Source organism: Phocoena phocoena, chromosome 11 (genome assembly GCF_963924675.1).
Source record: "Phocoena phocoena chromosome 11, mPhoPho1.1, whole genome shotgun sequence".
Lineage (NCBI taxonomy): Eukaryota > Metazoa > Chordata > Mammalia > Artiodactyla > Phocoenidae > Phocoena > Phocoena phocoena.
The window spans coordinates 53,993,634-54,014,780 of NC_089229.1; positions in this window are offsets into that span (position 1 = coordinate 53,993,634).

Here is a 21,147-nt window from a genome sequence, read left to right on the forward strand (position 1 = left end):
TACTGCTGAGTGGCATCCTACATGCAGCTAATACTGTAGTATAACTTCACTGATGGCATGTCTGCTTCTCTCACTGTTTCTATATCTTTATGGTCAGGGGAGAGGTATGCACAGTGCCTGGTTCACTGTGGTCACTAAGTAAATGAATTGAATTGAATTAAAGTATCCATGTAATGGGAAATTTTATATTTTCGAAATTCTCCCGGAATTCCAAAATATTCTTGCTGTTTCTACTCTTAAAATACATGAGGAAGCAGTTGTTTAGATGTCTGTTTGCCAGCTTGATCTTACAACCCTCCATAAGGAGGGACTTTGCTTGATTCATCTTTTTATTGTCAGCACCTGACACAGAGCAAGGAGCACATACTTGTAAAGCAAGGTTATGAGTAATATGATTGCCATTCCTTATCACAAAAAGTGGGCATTTGTTTCTGGATCTGGATGAAGTCTTTTTGCATGAAGCAGGCAAGAGGAGGGGGGAATAAGGAGTAAATGTGTGTGCCTCACTGGGTTAAAGGTCTGAATAGTCAAGGATTGCTGAATGGATGAATGGAAGAGTGGTAGGTAGACTCCTAGCTGTCAGGAAGCACGGAACTGAAATATTAGAGCAATACCAAAAGCTGATTTAGCAAAAAAGTCTTTTTTCCTCTGGTATAATTTAGCAACACTAAGGAGGCTGTTAAGGTGTGTTCCCTTGGAGAGAGTGAATTTTCAGACTTGAAAATGTTGGTGTTATGGAAATCCTGGAGAACTCTTCCAGACTGAGAAATAGTAAGGGATCCAAGTCTGCTTTTTTATAGACCTGATGCAAGGATGCTTAGAGTCATGGTAGGCTGGTAGAGGTTTAACAACCTCTCTCTAGATAGAAGGGGACAAAACTCTGATTTGCAGTTTTCCAGTTTCTGTGGTATAAATACTCCCACCATGACTGTTAAGCTATTGATTTGACCTCACTGAACATGGAGTTGAGCAGAAGTACACAAAACTCACTCTCGGGAGCCAGCGCTGGCACAGAACAGGTTTGAAATCACTTTAGCTCTTGGTTGTAGGGATTTACTGCCAGGTTACTAGGAATTATGTGGAGATGTTTCATGTTATTAACTGATAGGTATGGATGTGACCATTTGTTTTACATACATGAGTGGATGTGGAATTGTAATGATATTTTTATTCTTTTTACCTTTGTGACATCTTGGCAAGAAAGGCAAGGGTAACTTTCAAAATTTGTGTCTCTGTCTCTGGAAAACTAGAGGGCATGATCTCAAGCGTTTTCGCTGCCCTTCAGAAGTGGTAATAGTGGTGGCATTTTGTAATTCTCTTTCCAGAAGAATGGGCTATCTCAAAGGTACAAGGAATCTGGGAATTTTTGCTCTACACCCAAATGAGCCAGCACTGTGCCATTGTTCTAGTCAAAATTGGTCTGGTTTTATACTTGTGAATCTACACATTGTCTGAAGGTGATTCACGCTTAGCTAAATTACTCATTTTTGATATTCAGGTGGCAGCTTGGAAGTTTTCTGAAGCTACTCTCTTACAGGCAACCGCTAACAATGCCCCCCTGTAGCACCATGTCAGTACTGTTTGTGTGTGAGGTACAGAGGGTTTGTCTTCATTCGAAATTTCTTGGTAAGATTCTGATTTACTCTTTCTTTATGTTGCTAATAGGTCACTCAGTAAACTTAATAGCATATTACATAATATATATAAATTGACCTCACCTGGCAACCTGGTTTTCCTATCCTTCTATTTTTCCTATTTCTCCTAATGCTATTAAAACATTTAAGATGATTGAAAACACCCCTTCATAGCCAGTCTTCGTGGAAAAGGGGTTTATAGTGAGCTCTTTTTCAGTCTCCCACTTCTTCCCGAACTCAGTGTTGTTTAGCTTCTTTGCCCATTATTCAACTGAAAATGTTTTAGTTAAGGACACTCTGCTCTCCTCTTTGTTTGGTTGTTCCCCGTATGACCTCCTCCAAACTCATGCCTGGGTTCAGCTGCATCACTGAGTTACATGACAGACGCTTCTTGCCTGGATGAATGTGATTGTCTGCTAGTATCTCTCTGTGACTGTGTGTCTCCCCTCCAGTCCACAGTGCTGCCACAGAGTGTACCATCTCTAATGAAAATCTGATCATATTAGGTGACATCGGGCTGCCCTGGTAGAGCAATAATTTTGTGCCCCTTCTGCAAAATTCTCTTTATTTCTTTATTCAACATTTATTTGGAGGAGTGCTGATGGAGGGTATGATAGGTACAGGAGAGCTTCTGGAGGCTCACTCAGTGAAGGCCCACCTACCTCCCTAGAAGACACATCACCAGAGCTGCTTGGCCATATACCCCAGGAGGAAGCACTCCACCTCATGAGACTGATTCTTTCATACAGCCTCTCCCCGAGAGAGCTTTGAGTCAGTACAATTTTCTCCATCTGGTTACATATCTAGTGATAGTTTCTTGGTAACATGAGCAACTGCATGCTAGTCAGCTTTTTGTTTTTAATTGGAGTATAGTTGCTTTACAATATTGTGTTAGTCTCTGCTGTACAGCAGAGTGAATCAGGTGTATGTATACATATATCCCCTCTTTTTTGGATTTCCTTCTCATTTAGGTCACCACAGAACACTGAGTTCCCTGTGCTCTACAGTAGGTTCTCATTAGTTATCTCTTTTATACATAGTAGTGTATATATGTCAATCCCTATCTCCCAATTCATCCCACCCTCCCGTGCCCCCTGGGTAACCATAAATTTGTTCTCTACGTCTTTGTCTCTATTTCTACTTTGTAAATAAGATCGTCTGTACCAGTTTTTTCAGGTTTCACATGTATGGGTTAATATATGATATTTGTTTTTCTCTTTCTGCTAGTCAGCTTCTTAATGTGGCTCTGCTTACAGGTATTTTGTTTACATTATCAAAGCTTTGGTGATACCTTCCTCTCCTTTGGTCTATGTTCATTATGTATGTGGTCTCCAGCTGAAATATTTACACGTTGCTAGTGGGTCCTGTCCTCTACTATGAAATAACTCAGTTATGATAACAAGGTTTGGGCCTTGGATTACGCAAAATCATTTAGTTCTCCGTTTTATTAATTCTATTATTTGGACAATTTGCATATTGAGTTTACTATGGCTTCCTTATAATAATGAAATGAAACTAATGGGGGCATAAGCAATAATGAATTTGATATAACAACATTATGATAAAATGTTGAGCAGTAAATAAAGGGGTAACTGCCGACAAATGAAGATTCAGAAATTTGGGAAATGTAACTAGGAAAACATGTATTGATAAGTGAGGATTTAATTTCTAGTATCTCAAGGGTGTTGTTACTGTCTTATATTTGCTTTCCCCAAAACGATTCAATGCAGATATTTGAGAGATAATTTCCCTGATTGGAAGCAATCTCTAGTTATCTTAAGGTGATCACCAAAAAAAAAAAAAAAATTATTTGAAAAAATATGCTACAGAGATCACTTTATCATAACACATTGTTTTCTTTAAAGTAGGAATGTATGTAGTTGTGTGTTTTTTTCCCTGTGGTATTTTAAAGGCCTGCATATCAAGGACTTGTGAAGAGTTTCTATTTAGAAACTTTCCAACTGAGAAAGTAGTTGCCCATTTTTCATTTTAACCTCTATTTACACACATCCTAGTATTCCAGGAAATTCAGAACTAGATCATTCTTGAAGGCCAGTAGACTAAGCGAAGCTAAAAAATTATTATTATCATTGTTATTTTTTTTTTTGCGGTATGCAGGCCTCTCACTGTTGTGGCCTCTCCCGTTGCGGAGCACAGGCTCCGGACGTGCAGGCTCAGCGGCCATGGCTCACGGGCCCCGCCGCTCCGCGGCATGTGGGATCTTCCCGGACCGGGGCACGAACCCGTGTCCCCTGCATCGGCAGGCGGACTCTCAACCACTGCGCCATCAGGGAAGCCCTATTAATTTTTTAAAAATCTCACTGAAGTAGTAAAATGACAGTTGCTTTACACATTTGTGACTATGTGTACTTCAAAGAAAGAAGATAATTTATTAATTACCTGGTTAAATAAGTTTTTACATTTAACAAGTATTTATGAAAAAATGCCAAACTAACACTTTGGATAAATAAGTTTGAAAATCTACACTGAGAATTGAATTAATGAAACTTACCAGTACTCTGTGATCAAATAAACCCAGCATTTAATCTAATTTATTCTTCATTATTTCTTATTGTTTCCTCTGTTGAGCTGAATATTGGTAATAGTAATAAATTTATATTATATTGGCTTTATCATTTATAAAATAATGTCACCTACACCATCTAATTTAATCATCACAGTGCTCCTGGGACATAAGTTGAGCTTATATATTATGGAAAAATTGAGGTTTAGAGAGGTTATGACTTGTCAAATATCATACAGCTTATCAATGGAAGAGCTAAAATCCAGGCATCCAGACGCCTGACCTTACTTCATTTCTCCCTCCCTCCCTCCATCCTAACCTTATTTCTGTCTTAAAGATCTTGCTATCACTGAGATGCTGAATTGACATCAGAATTGATTGAAATTTCTTGCCAAGAATATGTTTATCACGCATTAATAAATCACATTTGTTGATGCTTCAGTTCCTGACGTAATTATTATAATTACTATTTTACTTTACTAATTTTAAGATGATCTCAGTCTTCTTACATGCATTTTCTATGTGTGTTAGCCTAAGGAATAAAAAGTAAAACTAAAAATTCTTGGGATTTTGCAAATAATATGTTGAAGTATTAATGAACAGACAGCAATCTGTTAAATAAGCATTAGACCAAGACAAATCCCTCAATCCACATGGTTTTAGTTATTCATGTACTGATCCTGGCCAGTGTTTTTTCTGATTAAGTAAGGTGTAGGCAGTTAGAATGAAGGGGCCAAATAACAATTATAGTACCAGTATTTACTCAAATCCTTACAGTATTCTATACTTGTATACATATTTTTAATTTACATAAGTATCTTTTATATTGAATATGTTTGCTCTGTCAAAATAAGGGTATTTTTAGTTTCATTTAAAAATATTTTTATCAATTAGGTAACAGTATACCAAAATTCAGAAGAAACATGTTTAAATGTTAACATCTGTTTTTTTCCTTTAACACTTGCAGTGATTTATAACCCATATTAAATTAGGTTCTGCATATCTTTTTGTGTAGTCAGTTGAAATAGAAGATTGTACAAGTTTTAGCCTTTATAGTGTCTTTTTCCTTTAATCTTTGTTTCTGATCAGTGAGCCAGGAGCTCCCTAATTGGATAGCAATAAATCATAGGAACTGACATATCTTGACTCATTTTTCTAGCTCTGATATACAACAAACATTGGAGCAGGTTGAATTTTGGGGTCAAATAGTATCAGAAACACACTTTAATCTTCTGGATCCAGTCTTAGTTTTTAAAAAGCAAATTATAGAAGTATTGCCTTCGGGATCTATCATTGTAGCCCTGGGCTACTTTGAATTTTTTATCCCTAACTGGGGCCCCTTATTTCTCTAGCTGGTTTTGTTCCTTTCCAGTTTCACCTTTCATCTGGTTTTCCCTCTCTTTGGATCACAGTTCTTTCCCTTAAGTTCTCTGTTGGTGCTCAGCTCCCTTGCTGTGGTCTTTCTTACTACAGACAGTTTGTATTCTTTCCTGTCTTTTGTTGACTCTGCAGAGGATAGTGGTTTGGGAAGCCTCCTTACAGTTTGCTGTGTGTTGAGAACAATGGTTTCTCTCATACCATTCCGATAGCCATTGTAATTTGATTGATTTGGGAAAGGGGAAAATGTCATGCTAGATTCTCTGACATGTAGTATTTCTCAACTTTTTATAAACATTACAAATAGCCCCAGGTTAATATCTGGCACCCTGATATAGGTTCGTCTTTTTTAATAGAAGACGTGGCCAAAGTTTGTAGAGCGTAAGTTGAAAGCATGACATCTTTACCTGTAAGTAGTTTGTTGTTTTTGAATATTTTAGTTTTGGCTGAAATTTTCAGAATCCACATTCCTTTGCTTTGAAAGAAAGGGATAAGCATCTTTGTTTTTAATGCTAACATCTCTCTGGGGAGTACATCATGTGCATTGTATGATGAAATCTAGATTTGTCTCTTATAAGTTATTTCTAGGAGAGCATGAAACTTTTTTTATTACTTGGTCAGATTCCAGCCAAAAGCATATAGTATTTGATGAATAACTAACACAGATAATTAACAGATTAAGAGAATGTGTGAGGCCAAGCATGAACAGAGAAGTTGGGAAGGAGGTTATCAGCATAAAATACTTTGGAAATGAGCAGGGCAACTAGAGCGTGAATGTAATCAATTTAATTTGTGGGAACTGTATTTCCTTAGAATTGTATTCTTATTTCTTACTCTGTATGACTTTGACTATATCCACATTAAGTAAAGGATATCCGTGTCTCAGCTGTCTGCCAGATGGGCTAGTTAAGTTTCTCCATAAAGGAACACATTGCTGTGTTGGATGGGTGGTTCAGTCTGTTTTTCCCTCTAAAAGGAATGCCATCTCTAGTGTTCAGGGCCTTAATATCAGGCACAGTGATTTTCAAAGGGCCCAAGGAACACAGATGGAGACCCTTTTATGCCAAACGAGAGGAGAAGCAGAAATCAGCCCAGCTATCCTAGGTCTTGCTCTGTTTTCACATAGTTTGGAAGCTTGAAGGAGATGGATTGCCTGCTTTCCCTTTCCATACCTGGGAGAGGTTTTAAGCCCAGCTGTTCAACTAGCATTTGGAGAGTGGTACCTCAAAAGAATGAAAGATAAAAGACTGTAGTTGTCATGGACTTTTCCAAAAGCAGTTGGCCCACAAGATGTTTGGCACAAGGAATAATGTCTCCTAAAGACTATTGATTTACCAGTGTATAAGAAGCAGACAGTGGAGCCAGATAAAAGGAGGATGGATCTGAACTGAAAATCATCTCCACCTCCATGTTTATTAATGCTTCGTCCGTTCGCTGTGCCATGATGATGCCTGCCGGGTGTAAGCCAGACACAGACTGTTCAGACTTTCTCCACTCATGGGAAATGCACAGGACTGGCCTAGTTTTATCCCCAGAATATGTCGCGCTTTGCTACCTTTTGGTGGCCCCTTTCCCAGGTACAGACCCTGGTATTCTCATGATCCATAATTCTCACCACTTAATCTGTAGACATAAAGCTTTTGTTACTCTAAGTTATATAAACATGACAGCAGCTTTAAAGTGTTAAAATTCCCAGATTATTGCCAGTTGTACTAATATTAAGAATGTAAATTAAAAAGATTTGGTCAATTCAAACAGTAGGAAACATATGAGAGGGGAGTTAATTTTTGCAATCTGAGTTTTCCTGGTGCTTAAAAAAACAAACAGAAAACAACCCGTAGCTCCTTAATACCCACTGTACCCACTGCCTGCTCTCCTTCACAGAGGGAATATAATGTTACTTTAGGATCATAATGTTAGTGGATTCTCAAGTACCTCTGTATCTGAAAATATGCATTTCAAAGATGAAAAAGGTTTGGAAATTGTGTGGAACAGTTATAAGTCTCATGAGTAATTAATAGAAGATTTTTGAATTGAAGAAGATTATATTTGCTTTAGAATGTTAGAACAAGTGCCATTTATTACTTTTTAGTGCTTTCCTTTGTGCTATTTTTCCAAAGTGATTATCATAATTGTTAATGCAGCAGTCAGTCTGATGGCAGCAAAACATTTTATTTTTTTTAAACATCTTTATTGGAGTATAATTGCTTTACAGTGTTGTGTTAGTTTCTGCTGTGTAACAATGTGAATCAGCTATATGTATACATATATCCCCATATCCCCTCCCTCTTGCATCTCCCTCCCACCCTTCCTATCAAACCCCTCTAGGGGGTCACAAAGCACAGAGCTGATCTACCTGTGCTATGTAGTTGCTTCCCACTAGCTATCTATTTTACATTTGGTAGTGTATATATGTCCATGTCACTCTCTCACTTCATCCCAGCTTCTCCTACCCCCCTCCCCATGTCCTCAAGTCCATTCTCTACGTCTGCATCTTTATTCCTGTCCTGCCCCCAGGTTCTTCAGAACTTTTTTTTTTTTTAGATTCCATATATATGTATTAGCATACAGTATTTGTTTTTCTCTTTCTGACTTACTTCACTCTGTATGACAGACTCTAGGTCCATCCACCTCACTACAAATAACTCAATTTCATTTCTTTTTATGGCTGAGTAATATTCCATTGTATATATGTGCCACATCTTCTTTATCCATTCATCTGTTGATGGAAACTTATGTTGCTTCCATGTCCTGGCTATTGTAAATAGTGCTGCAATGAACATTGTGGTACATGACTCCTTTTGAATTATGGTTTTCTCAGGGTATATGACCAGTAGTGGGATTGCTGGGTTATATGGGAGTTCTATTTTTAGTTTTTAAAGGAACCTCCATACTGTTCTCTATAGTGGCTGTATCAATTTACATTCCCACCAAGAGTGCAAGAGGGTTCCCTTTTCTCCACACCCCCTCCAGCATTTATTGTTTGTAGATTTTTTGATGATGGCCATTCTGACCAGTGTGAGATGATACCTCATTGTAGTTTTGATTTGCATTTCTCTAATAGTTAGTGATGTTGAGCATCCTTTCATGTGTTTGTTGGCAATCTGTATATCTTCTTTGGAGAAAAGTCTATTTAGATCTCCTGCCCATTTTTGGATTAGGTTGTTTTTTTGATATTGAGCTGCATGAGCTGCTTGTATATTTTGGAGATGAATCCTTTGTCAGTTGCTTCATTTGTGAATATTTTCTCCCATTCTGAGTGTTGTCTTTTGGTCTTGTTTATGGTTTCCTTTGCTGTGCAAAGGCTTTTAAGTTTCATTGGTCTCATTTGTTTATTTTTGTTTTTATTTCCATTTCTCTAGGAGGTGGGTCAAAAAGGATTTTGCTGTGATTTATGTCATAGAGTGTTCTGCCTATGTTTTCCTCTAACAATTTTAAAGTGTCTGGCCTTACATTTAGGTCTTTAAGCCATTTGGAGTTTATTTTTGTGTATGGTGTTAGGGAGGGTTCTAATTTCATTCTTTTACATGTAGCTGTCCAGTTTTCCCAGCACTATTTATTAAGGAGGCTGTCTTTTCTCCATTGTATATTCTTGCCTCCTTTATCAAAGATATGGTGACCATATATGCGTGGGTTTATCTCTGGACTTTCTACCCTGTTCCATTGATCTATATTTATGTTTTTGTGCCAGTACCATACTGTCTTGATTAGTGTAGCTTTATAGTATAGTCTGCAGTCCAGGCACATGATTCCTCCAACTCCGTTTTTCTTTCTCAAGATTGCTTTGGCCATTCAGGGTCTTTGTGTTTCCATATAAATTGTGAAATTTTTTGTTCTAGTTCTGTGAAAAATGCCATTGGTAGTTTGATAGGGATTGCATTGAATCTATAGGTTGCTTTGGGTAATATAGTCATTTTCACAATGTTGATTCTTCCAATCCACAAACATTGTATATCTCTCCATCTGTTTGTATCATGTTTAATTTCTTTCATCAGTGTCTTATAATTTTCTGCATACAGGTCTTTTTTCTCCTTAGGTTTTATTTATTTATTTATTTATTTACATCTTCATTGGAGTATAATTGCATTACAATGGTGTGTTAGTTTCTGCTTCATAACAAAGTGAATCAGTTATACATATACATATGTTCCCATCTCTCTTCCCTTAGGTAGGTTTATTCCTAGGTATTTTATTATTTTTGTTGTAGTGGTAAATGGGAGTTTTTCCTTAATTTCTCTTTCAGATTTTTCATCATTAGTATATAGGAATGGAAGAGATTTCTGTGCATTAATTTGTATCCTGCTACTTTACCAAGTTCACTGATTAGCTCTAGTTGTTTTCTGGTAGCATCTTTAGGATTCTCTATGAATAATATCATGTCATCTGCAAACAGTGACAGTTTTACTTCTTCTTTTATGATTTGTATTCCTTTTATTTCTTATTCTTCTCTGATTGCTGTGGGTAAAACTTCCAAAACTATGTTGAATCATAGTGGTGAGAGTGGGCAACCTTGTCTTGTTCCTGATCTTAAAGAAAATAGTTTCAGTTTTTCACCATTGAGAATGATGTTGGCTGTAGGTATTGTCATTTATGGCCTTTATTATGTTGAGGTAGGTTCCCTCTATGCATACTCTGGAGAGTTTTTATCAAAAAATGGTGTTAAATTTTGCCGGAACCTTTTTCTGCATCTATATGGTTTTATCCTTCAATTTGTCAATATGGTGAATCACATTGATTGATTTGCATATATTGAAGAATCCTTACCTTCCTGGGATAAATCCCACTTGATTACGGTGTATGATCCTTTTAATGTGTTGTTGGATTCTGTTTGCTAGTATTTTGTTGAGGATTTTTGTGTCTATGTTCATTAGTGACATTGGCCTGTAATTTTCTTTTTCTGTGACATGAGTGTCTGGTTTTGGTATCAGGGTAATGAATGGTGGCCTCGTAGAATGAGTTTGGGAGTGTTCTTCCCTTTGCTATATTTTGGAAGAGTTTGAGAAGGATAGGTGTTAGCTCTCCTCTAAATATTTGATAGAATTCGCCTGTGAAGCCATCTGATCCTTGGCTTTTGTTTGTTGGAAGACTTGTAATCACAGTTTCAATTTCATTACTTGTGATTGGTCTGTTTATATTTTCTGTTTCTTCGTAGTTCAGTCTCAGAAGGTTGTGCTTTTCTAAAAATTTGTCCATTTCTTCCAGGTTGTCCATTTTATTGGCAAAGAGTTGCTTGTAGTAATCTCTCATGATCCTTTGTATTTCTGCAGTGTCAGTTGTTGCTTCTCCTTTTTCATTTCTAATTCTATTGATTTGAGTCTTCTCCCTTTTTTTCTTGATGAGTCTGGCTAATGGTTTAACATTTTGTTTATCTTCTCAAAAATCCAGCTTTTAGTTTTATTGATCTTTGCTACTGTTGCCTTTATTTCTTTTTCATTTTTTTCTGATCTAATCTTTATGATTTCTTTCCTACTAACTTTAGGGATTTTTTTGTTTTGTTTTTCTTTCTCTAATTGCTTTCATTGTAAGGCTAGGTTGTTTATTTGACATGTTTCTTGTTTCTTGAGGTAGGATTTTATTGCTAGACCTCCCTTTTAGAACTGCTTTTGCTACATCCCATAGGTTTTGGATTGTCGTGTTTTCATTGTCATTTGTTTCTAGGTATTTTTTGATTTCTTCAGTGATCTTTTGATTATTTAGTAGCATATTATTAAGCCTCCCTGTGTTAGTATTTTTTACAGTTTTTTCCTGTAATTGTTATCTAGTCTCATAGCGTTGTGGTCAGAAAAGTTACTTGATATGATTTCAATTTTCTTAAATTTACCAAGGCTTGATCTGTGATCCAAGATATGATTTATCCTGGAGAATATTCCATGAATACTTGTGAAGAAAGTGTATTCTGTTGTCTTCGGATAGAAAGTCGGTAAATATCAGTTAAGTCCATCTTGTCTAATGTGTCATTTTTAGCTTGTGTTTCCTTATTTATTTTTATTTTGGATGATCTGTCCATTGGTGAAAGTGCAGTGTTAAAGTCCCCTACTGTTAATGTGTTCCTGTTGATATCCCCTTTTTTGGCTTATGTATTGAGGTGCTCCTATGTTGAGTGCATAAATATTTACAATTGTTATATCTTCTTGTATTAATCCATTGATCACTATGTAGTGTCCTTCTTTGTCTCATGTAATAGTCTTTATTTATTTATTTATTTTTTTGTGATATGCGGGCCTCTCACTGTTGTGGCCTCTACCGTTGTGGAGCACAGACTCCGGACGCGCAGGCTCAGCGCCCATGGCTCATGGGTCTAGCCACTCCGTGGCATGTGGGATTTTCCCGGGCACGAACCCGTGTCCCCTGCATCAGCAGGCAGACTCTCAACCACTGTGCCACCAGGGAAGCCCCAACAGTCTTTTTTTTAAAGTCTGTTTTGTCAGATATGAGTATTGCTACTCCAACTTTCTTTTGATTTCCTTTTGCATGGAATATCTTTTTCCATCCCCTCACTTTCAGTCTGTGTGTGTCCCTAGGTATGAAGTGGGTCTCTTGTAGACAGCATAAATACGCGTCTTGTTTTTGTATCCATTCAGCCAGTCTATGTCTTATGGCTGGAGCATTTAATCCATTTTCATTTAAGGTAATTATCGATATGTATATTCCTATTACTGTTTTCTCAATTGTTTTGTTATTGTAAGTCTTTTCCTTCTCTTGTGCTTCCTCCCTAGAGAAGTTCCTTTCGCATCTGTTGTAAAGCTGGATCAGTGGTGATGAATTCTTTTAACTTATTCTTGCCTGTAAAGGTTTTGATTTCTCCGTCAAATCTCAATGAGGTCCTTGCTGGGTAGAGTAATCTTGGTTGTAGGTTTTTCCCTTTCATCACTTTAAATATGTCCTGCCACTCCCTTCTGGCTTGCAGAGTTTCTACTGAAAGATCAGCTGTTATCCTTTTGAGGATTCCCTTGTATGTTATTTGTTGCTTTTCCCTTGCTGCCTTTAATATTTTTTCTTTGTATTTAATTTTTAGTAATTTGATCAATATGTGTCTTGGCGTGGTTCTCATTAGATTTATCCTGTATGGGACTCTCTGTGCTTCCTGGACTTGAATGACTATTTCCTTTCCCATGTTAGGGAAGTTTTCAACTATAATCACTTCAAATATTTTCTCAGACCCTTTCTTTTTCTCTTGTTCTTCTGGGACCCCTATATTTTGAATGTTGGTACATTTAATATTGTCCCAGAAGTCTCTGAGACTGTCCTCAATTCTTTTCATTCTTTTTTCTTTATTCTGCTCTGCGGTAATTATTTCCACTATTTTATTTTCCATGTTAGTCATCTGTTCTTCTGCCACAGTTATTCTGCTATTGATTCCTTCTGGAGAATTTTTAATTTCACTTATTGTGTTGTTCATCATTGTTTGTATGCTCTTTAGTTCTTCAATGTCTTTGTTAAAAGTTTCTTGTATTTTATCCATTCTATTTCCAAGATTTTGGATCATCTTTACTATCATTACTCTGAAGTCTTTTTCAGGTAGACTGCCTATTTCCTCTTCATTTGTTTGGTCTGGTGGGTTTTTACCTTGCATCTTCATCTGCTGCATATATCTCTGTCTTCTTTTTCTGTTTAACTTACTGTGTTTGGGCTCTGCTTTCTACAGGCTAGGTTCATAATTCCTGTTGTTTTTGGTGTCTGCCCCCAGTGGGTGAGGTTGGTTCAGTGGCTTGTGTAGGCTTCCTCGTGGAGGGGACTGGTGCCTGTGTTCTGGTGGGTGAGGCTGGATCTTGTCATTCTGATAGGCATGGCCACATCTGGTGGTGTGTTTTGGGGTGTCTGTGAACCTTGTATGATTGTAGACAGCCTGTCTGCTAATGGGAGGGGTAGCATTCCTGGGGCGTCCAGCCCTGGTGCTTGCTGGCCATTGGGTGGAGCTTAAGACTCTTAGCTCTGATTCGGAGATCTCTCACTGATTGATATTACCTGGGGCCAAGAGGTCTCTGGTGGTCCACTGTTCTGAACTTGGCTCTGCCACCTTAGAGGCTCAGGCCTGATACCAGGCCGGAGCACCAAGACTGTGTCAGGCACATGGCTCAGAGGAAAAGGGAGAAAAAAGAAAGAAGAATATAATAATAAATAAAAAAATAAAAGAAATTATTAACATAGAAATATAATGATAATTTAAAAAAATAAAGAGAGCGACCAGGTTGCATTTCTAAGTCAGACCCAGTTCGACTCCGATTGGTTTCCAGACCAAGACTGGAGAAAGAAATGTTCAGATGAAGCCTAAAAGCTCCTGAGACAAAAGCCGTTGAGACTACAAGAGGGATGGATCCAGCACCTCCTCAGGCGGAAGAGGCAGCGAGCTCAGGGCGCAGCAGGTTAGCACCGACTGAGGGAGGAATTTGCATGAGATTGGAAGATGGAAGTATAGCAGAAGCCATTGATCTCAGAAGGTTGATGTACAGATGCCTGGCAGTCTCCAGGTTCCAGATCATCCTCCTCACTACTAGTCTAGTTAAACAACAGTGGCCTCAAGCACTAGAGTACACTTTCAATAGAAATGACAGCTTCCAAAGACCTCTCCATGAGCTCTCCTTTTGTGGGTCCACTTCAGCAGCCAGAAGAGTATGGCTGGAGGAATTTTCCTGCAAGCTCCGAGTTGCCCAATCAAGTCAGTGTAGAGGCTGTGATGGTTTGCAAATTTTGAAAGGAAAGAGAAGGAGAAAAAAATGAATCCTTCTGACTTGCCGGGTGGATGAAAGGCTCTTGGTGCTGCAGCCAGGAGTCAGTGCTGTGCCTCTGAGGTGGGAGAGCCAACTTCAGGACACTGGTCCACAAGAGGCCTCCCAGCTCCACATAATATCAAATGGCAAAAATCTCCCAGAGATCTCCATCTCAACACCAACACCCAGCTTCACTCAACGACCAGAAAGCTACAGTGCTGGACAGCCTATGACAAACAACTAGCAAGACAGGAACACAACCCCATCCATTAGCAGAGAGGCTCCCTAAATTCATAATAAGTCCACAGACACCCCAAAACACACCACCAGACGTGGACCTGCCCACCAGAAAGACAAGATCCAGCCTCATCCACCAGAATATAGGCACTAGTCCCCTCCACTAGGAAGCCTACACAACCCACTGAACCAACTTTAGCCACTGGGGACAGGCACCAAAAACAACGGGAACTACGAACCTGCAGCATGCAAACAGGAGACCCCAAACACAGTTAAGATAAGCAAAATGAGAAGACAGAAAAACACACAGCAGATGAAGGAGTGAGATAAAAACCCACCAGACCTAACAAATGAAGAGGAAGTAGGCAGTCTACCTGAAAAAGAATTCAGAATCATGATAGTAAAGATGATCCAATATCTTGGAAATAGAATACAGAAAATGCAAGAAAAGTTTAACAAGAACCTAGAAGAACTAAGATGAAACAAGCAACGATGAACAACACAATAAATGAAATTTAAAATACTCTATATGGGATCAATAGCAGAATAACTGAGGCAGAAGAACAGATAAGTGACCTGGAAGATAAAATAGTGGAAATAACTACTGCAGAGCAGAATAAAGTAAAAAGAATGAAAAGAACTGAGGACAGTCTCAGAGACCACTAGGGCAACATTAAATGCACCAACATTTGAATTATAGGGGATCCAGAAGAAGAAGAGAAAAAGAAAGGGACTGAGAAAATATTTGAAGAGATTATAGTTGAAATCTTCCCTAATATGAGAAAGGAAGTAGTTAATCAAGTCCAAGAAGCACAGAGAGTCCCATACAGGATAAATCCAAGGAGAAACATGCCAAGACACATATTAATCGAACAGTCAAAAATTAAATACAAAGAAAACATATTAAAAGCAGCAAGGGAAAAACAAGAAATAACACACAAGGAAATCCCCATAAGGTTAACAGCTGATCTTTCAACAGAAACTCTGCAAGCCAGCTGAGACTGGTAGGACATATTTAAAGTGATGAAGGAGGAAAAACTACAACCAAGATTACTCTACCCAGCAATGATCTCATTCAGATTTGATGGAAAAATTAAAACCTTTACAGACAACCAAAAGCTGAGCGAGTTCAGCACCACCAATCCATCTTTACAACAAATGCTAAAGGAACTTCTCTAGGCAGGAAACACAAGAGAAGGAAAAGACCTACAATAAAAAACCCAAAACAATTAAGAAAATGGGAATAGAAACATGCATATTGATAATTACCTTAAATATAAATGGATTAAATGCTCCCACGAAAAGACACAGACTGGCTGAATGGATACAAAAACAAGACCCATATATATGCTGTCTACAAGAGACCCACCTCAGACCTAGAGACACATACAGACTGAAAGTAAGATGACGGAAAAAGATATTCCATGCAAATGGAAACCAAAAGAAAGCTGGAGTAGCAATTCTCATATCAGACAAAAGAGACTTTAAAATAAAGACTATTAGAAGAGACAAAGAAGGACAGTACATAATGATCAAGGGATCGATCCAAGAAAAAGATATAAAAATTATAAATATTTATGCACGCAAAATAGGAGCACCTTTATACATAAAGCAAATACAGCCATAAAAGGGGAAATCGACAGTAACACATTCATAGTAGGGGACTTTAACACCCGACTTTCACCAATGCACAGATCATCCAAAATGAAAATAAATAAGGAAACACAAGCTCTAAATGATACATTAAACAAGATGGACTTAATTGATATTTATACGACATTCCATCCAAAAACAACAGAATACACATTATTCTCAAGTGCTCATGGAACATTCTCCAGGAAAGATCATATCTTGGGTCACAAATCAAGCCTTGGTAAATTTAAGAAAATTGAAATTGTATCAATTATCTTTTCCAACCACAACGCTGTAAGACTAGATACCAATTACAGGGAAAGATCTGTAAAAAATACAAACAAATGGAAGCTAAACAATACACTACTTAGTAACGAAATGATCACTGAAGAAATCAAAGAGGAAATCAGAAATACCTGGAAACAAATGACAATAGAGATACAACGACCCAAAACCTATGGGTTGCAGCAAAAGCAGTTCTAAGAGGGAAGTTTATAGCAATACAATCCTACCTTAAGAAACAGGAAACGTCTCAAATAAACAACCTAACCTTTCACCTAAAGCAATTAGAGAAAGAAGAACAATAAAATCCCATAGTTATCAGAAGGAAAGAAGTCATAAAGATCAGATCAGAAATAAATGAAAACGAAATGAAGGAAACCATAGCAAAGATCAATTAAACTAAAAGCTGGTTCTTTGAGAAGATAAACAAAATTGATAAACCATTAGCCAGACTCATTAAGAAAAACAGGGAGAAGACTCAAATCAATAGAATTAGAAATGAAAAATGAGAAGTAACAACTGACAATACAGAAATACAAAAGATCATGAGAGATTACTACAAGCAACTCTACGCCAATAAAATGGACAACCTGGAATAAATGGACAAAGTCTTAGAAATGCACAACCTGCCAAGACTGAATCAGGAAGAAATAGAAAATATGAAGAGACCAATGACAAGCACTGAAATTGAAATTGTGATTAAAAATCTTCCAACAAACAAAAGCCCAGGATCAGATGGCTTCACCGGTATATTCTATCAAATATTTAGAGAAGAGCTAACAGCTATCCTTCTCAAACTCTTCCAAAATGTAGCAGAGGGAGGAATACTCCCAAACTCATTCTACAAGGCCACCATCACCCTGATACCAAAACCAGACAAGGATGTCACAAAGAAAGAAAACTAAAGGCCAATATCACTGATGAACATAGATGCAAAAATACTCAACAAAAATAGCAAACAGAATCCAACAGCACATTAAAAGGATCATACGCCATGCTCAAGTGGGGTTTATTCCAGGAATGCAAGGATCTTCAATATACGCCAATCGATCAACATGATACACCATATTAACAAATTGAAGGAGAAAAACCATATGATCATCTCAATAGATGCAGAGAAAGCTTTCAACAAAATTCAACACCGATTTATGATAAAAACCTGCAGAAACTAGGCATAGAGGGAACTTTCCTCAACATAATAAAGGCCATATATGGCAAAGCAACAGCCAACATCATCCTCAATGGTGAAAAACTGAAGGCATTTCCGCTAAGATCAGGAACAAGACAAGGTTGCCCATTCTCACCACTCTTACTCAACCTAGTTTTGGAAGTTTTAGCCACAGCAATCAGAGAAGAAAAGGAAATAAAAGGAATCCAAATCGGAAAAGAAGTAGTAAAGCTGTCACTGTTTGTAGATGACATTATACTATACATAGAGAATCCTAAAGATGCTACCAGAAAACTACTAGAGCTAATCAATGAATTTGGTAAAGTAGCAGGATACAAAATTAATGCACAGAAATCTCTGGCATTCCTATACACTAATGATGAAAAATCTGAACGTGAAATCAAGAAAACACTCCCATTTACCATTGCCACAAAAAGAATAAAATATCTAGGAATAAACCTACCCAAGGAGATAAAAGACCTGTATGTAGAAAATTATAAGACACTGATGAAAGAAATTAAAGATGATAGAAATAGATGGGGAGATATACCATGTTCTTGGATTGGAAGAATCAACATTTTGAACATGACTCTACTACCCAAAGTAATCTACAGACTCAGTGCAATCCCTATCAAACTACCACTGGCATTTTTCACAGAACTAGAAAAAAAACGTTCACAATTTGTATGGAAACACAAAAGACCCCGAAGAGCCAAAGCAATCTTGAGAATGAAAAACGGAGCTGGAGGAATCAGGCTCCCTGACTTCAGACTATACTACAAAGCTACAGTAATCAAGACAGTATGGTACTGGCACAAAAATAGAAATATAGATCAATGGAACAGGATAGAAAGCCCAGAGATAATCCCACGCACATATGGTGACTTTATCTTTGATAAAGTAGGCAGGAATGTACAGTGGAGAAAGGACAGCCTCTTCAGTAAGTGGTGCTGGGACAACTGGACAGGTACATGTAAAAGTATGAGATTAGAACACTCCCCAACACCATACACAAAAATAAGCTCAAAATAGATTAAAGACCTAAATGTCAGTATGGAAACTATCAAACTCTTAGAGGAAAACATAGGCAGAACACTCTATGACATATATCACAGCAAGATCCTTTTTGACCCACCTCGTACAGAAATGGAAATAAAAACAAAAATAAACAAATGAGACCAATGAAACTTAAAAGGTTTTCACAGCAAAGGAAACCATAAAAAAGACCAAAAGACAAGCCTCAGAATGGGAGAATATATTTGCAAATGAAGCAACTGACAAAGGATTAATCTCCAAAATTTATAAGCAGCTCATGCAGCTTAATAACCAAAAAAACAAACAACCCAATCCACAAATGGGCAGAAGACCTAAATAGACGTTTCTCCAAAGAAGATATACAGATTGCCAACAAACAGAAGAAAGAATCCTCAACATCATTAATCATTAGAGAAATGCAAATCAAAACTACAATGAGATATCATCTCACACCAGTCAGAATGGCCATCATCAAAAAATCTAGAAACAATAAATGCTGGAGAGGGTGTGGAGAAAAGGGAACACTGGTGGGAATGTGAATTGGTACAGCCACTATGGAGAACAGTATGGATGTTCCTTAAAAAACTACAAATAGAAATCCCACATGACCCAGCAATCCCACTACTGGGCATATACCCTGAGAAAACCATAATTCAAAACCGTCATGTACCAAAATGTTCATTGCAGCTCTATTTACAATAGCCAGGCGATGGAAACAACCAAAGTGTCCATCATTGGATGAATGGATAAAGAAGATGTAGCACATATATACAATGGAATATTACTCAGCCATAAAAAGAAACGAAACTGAGTTATTTGTAGTGAGGTGGATGGCCCAGAGTCTGTCATACAGAGTGAAGTAAGTCAGAAAGAGAAAGACAAATACTGTATGCTAACACATATACATGGAACCTAAGAAAAAAAATGTCATGAAGAACCTAGGGTAAGATGGGAATAAAGACACAGACCTACTAGAGAATGGACTTGAGGATATGGGGAGGGGGAAAGGTAAGCTGTGACAAAGAGAGAGAGTGGCATGGACATATGTACACTACCAAATATAAAATAGATAGGTAGTGGGAAGCAGCCGCATAGCACAGTGAGATCAGCTCTGTGCTTTGTGACCACCTGGATGGGTAGGATGGGGAGGGTGGGAGTGAGGGAGATGTGGCATGGAGGAAATATGGGAACATATGTATATGTATAACTGATTCACTTAGTTATAAAGCAGAAACTAAGATACCAGTGTAAAGCAATTATACCCCTATAAAGATGTAAAAAAAAAAAAAAAAGAGCAACCAATCCAGTAAATAAATCCACCAATGATAAGAAGCGCTAAAAACTAAACTAGGATAAACAAAAAATCAGAAGCAATTCAGTCGCAGACAGCAAACCCCAAGTCTACAGCTGCTCCCAAAGTCCGCTGCCTCAATTTTGGGATGATTCGTTGTCTGTTCAGGTGTTCAACAGATGCAGGATACATCAATTTGATTGTGGGGATTTAATCCACTGCTTCTGAGGCTGCATGGAGAAATTGCCCTTTCTCTTCTTTGTTTGCACGGCTCCTGGGCTTCAGCTTTGGTTTTCGCCCCACCTCTGCGTGTAGGTTACCCTCAGGCATCTTTTCCCCTCCCAGACAATAGGGGGTTAAAGCAGCAGCTGATTAGGGGGCTCTGGCTCACTCAGGCCAGAGGGAGGGAGGGGTATGGTTGTCATAGCTGGAATGCAGGGCGAGCCTGTGGTGGCAGAGGCCGATGTGATGTTGCTGCAGCCTGAGGCGCACCGTGTGTTCTCCCAGGGAAGTTGTCCCTGGATCATGGGACCCTGGCAGTGGCGGGCTGTACAGTCTCCCAGTCGGGGGGCGTCGTGTGTCGATAGTGAGCTGCACTTGCACACAGGATTCTTGGTGGCAGCAGCAGCAGCCTTAGCATTTCACGCCCGATTCTGGCGTCCGAGCTGATAGCCGCAGCTTGTGCCTGTCTCTGGAGCTCGTTTAGGCGGTGCTCTGCCTTCTGTGGGCAGACGGGAAAGGAATCCCCTCTCCTCATGCACCCCGAAACAATGGTCTCTTGCCTCTTAGGCAGTTCCAGACTTTTTCCTGGACTCCCTCCCGGCTAGCTGTGGTGCACTAGCCCCCTTCAGGCTGTGTTCACGCAGCCAACCCCAGTCCTCTCCCTGGGATCTGACCTCTGAAGCCCGAACCTCAGCTCCCAGCCCCCACCTGCCCTGGCGGGTGAGCAGACAAGCCTCTCGGGCTGGTGAGTGCTGGTCGGCACCGATCCTCTGTGCTGGAATCTCTCTACTTTGCCCTCTGCACCCCTGTTGCTGCGCTCTCCTCCGTGGCTCCAGAGCTTCCCCACCACCACCCCCAGGCAAGTCCCCGTCTCTACCAGTGAAGGGGCTTCCTAGTGTGTGGAAATTTTTCCTCCTTCACAGCTCCCTCCCAGAGGTGCAGGTCCTGTCCCTATTCTTTTGTCTGTTTTTTCTTTTTTCTTTTGCCCTACCCAGGTACGTGGGGATTTTCTTGCCTTCTGGGAAGTCTGAGGTCTT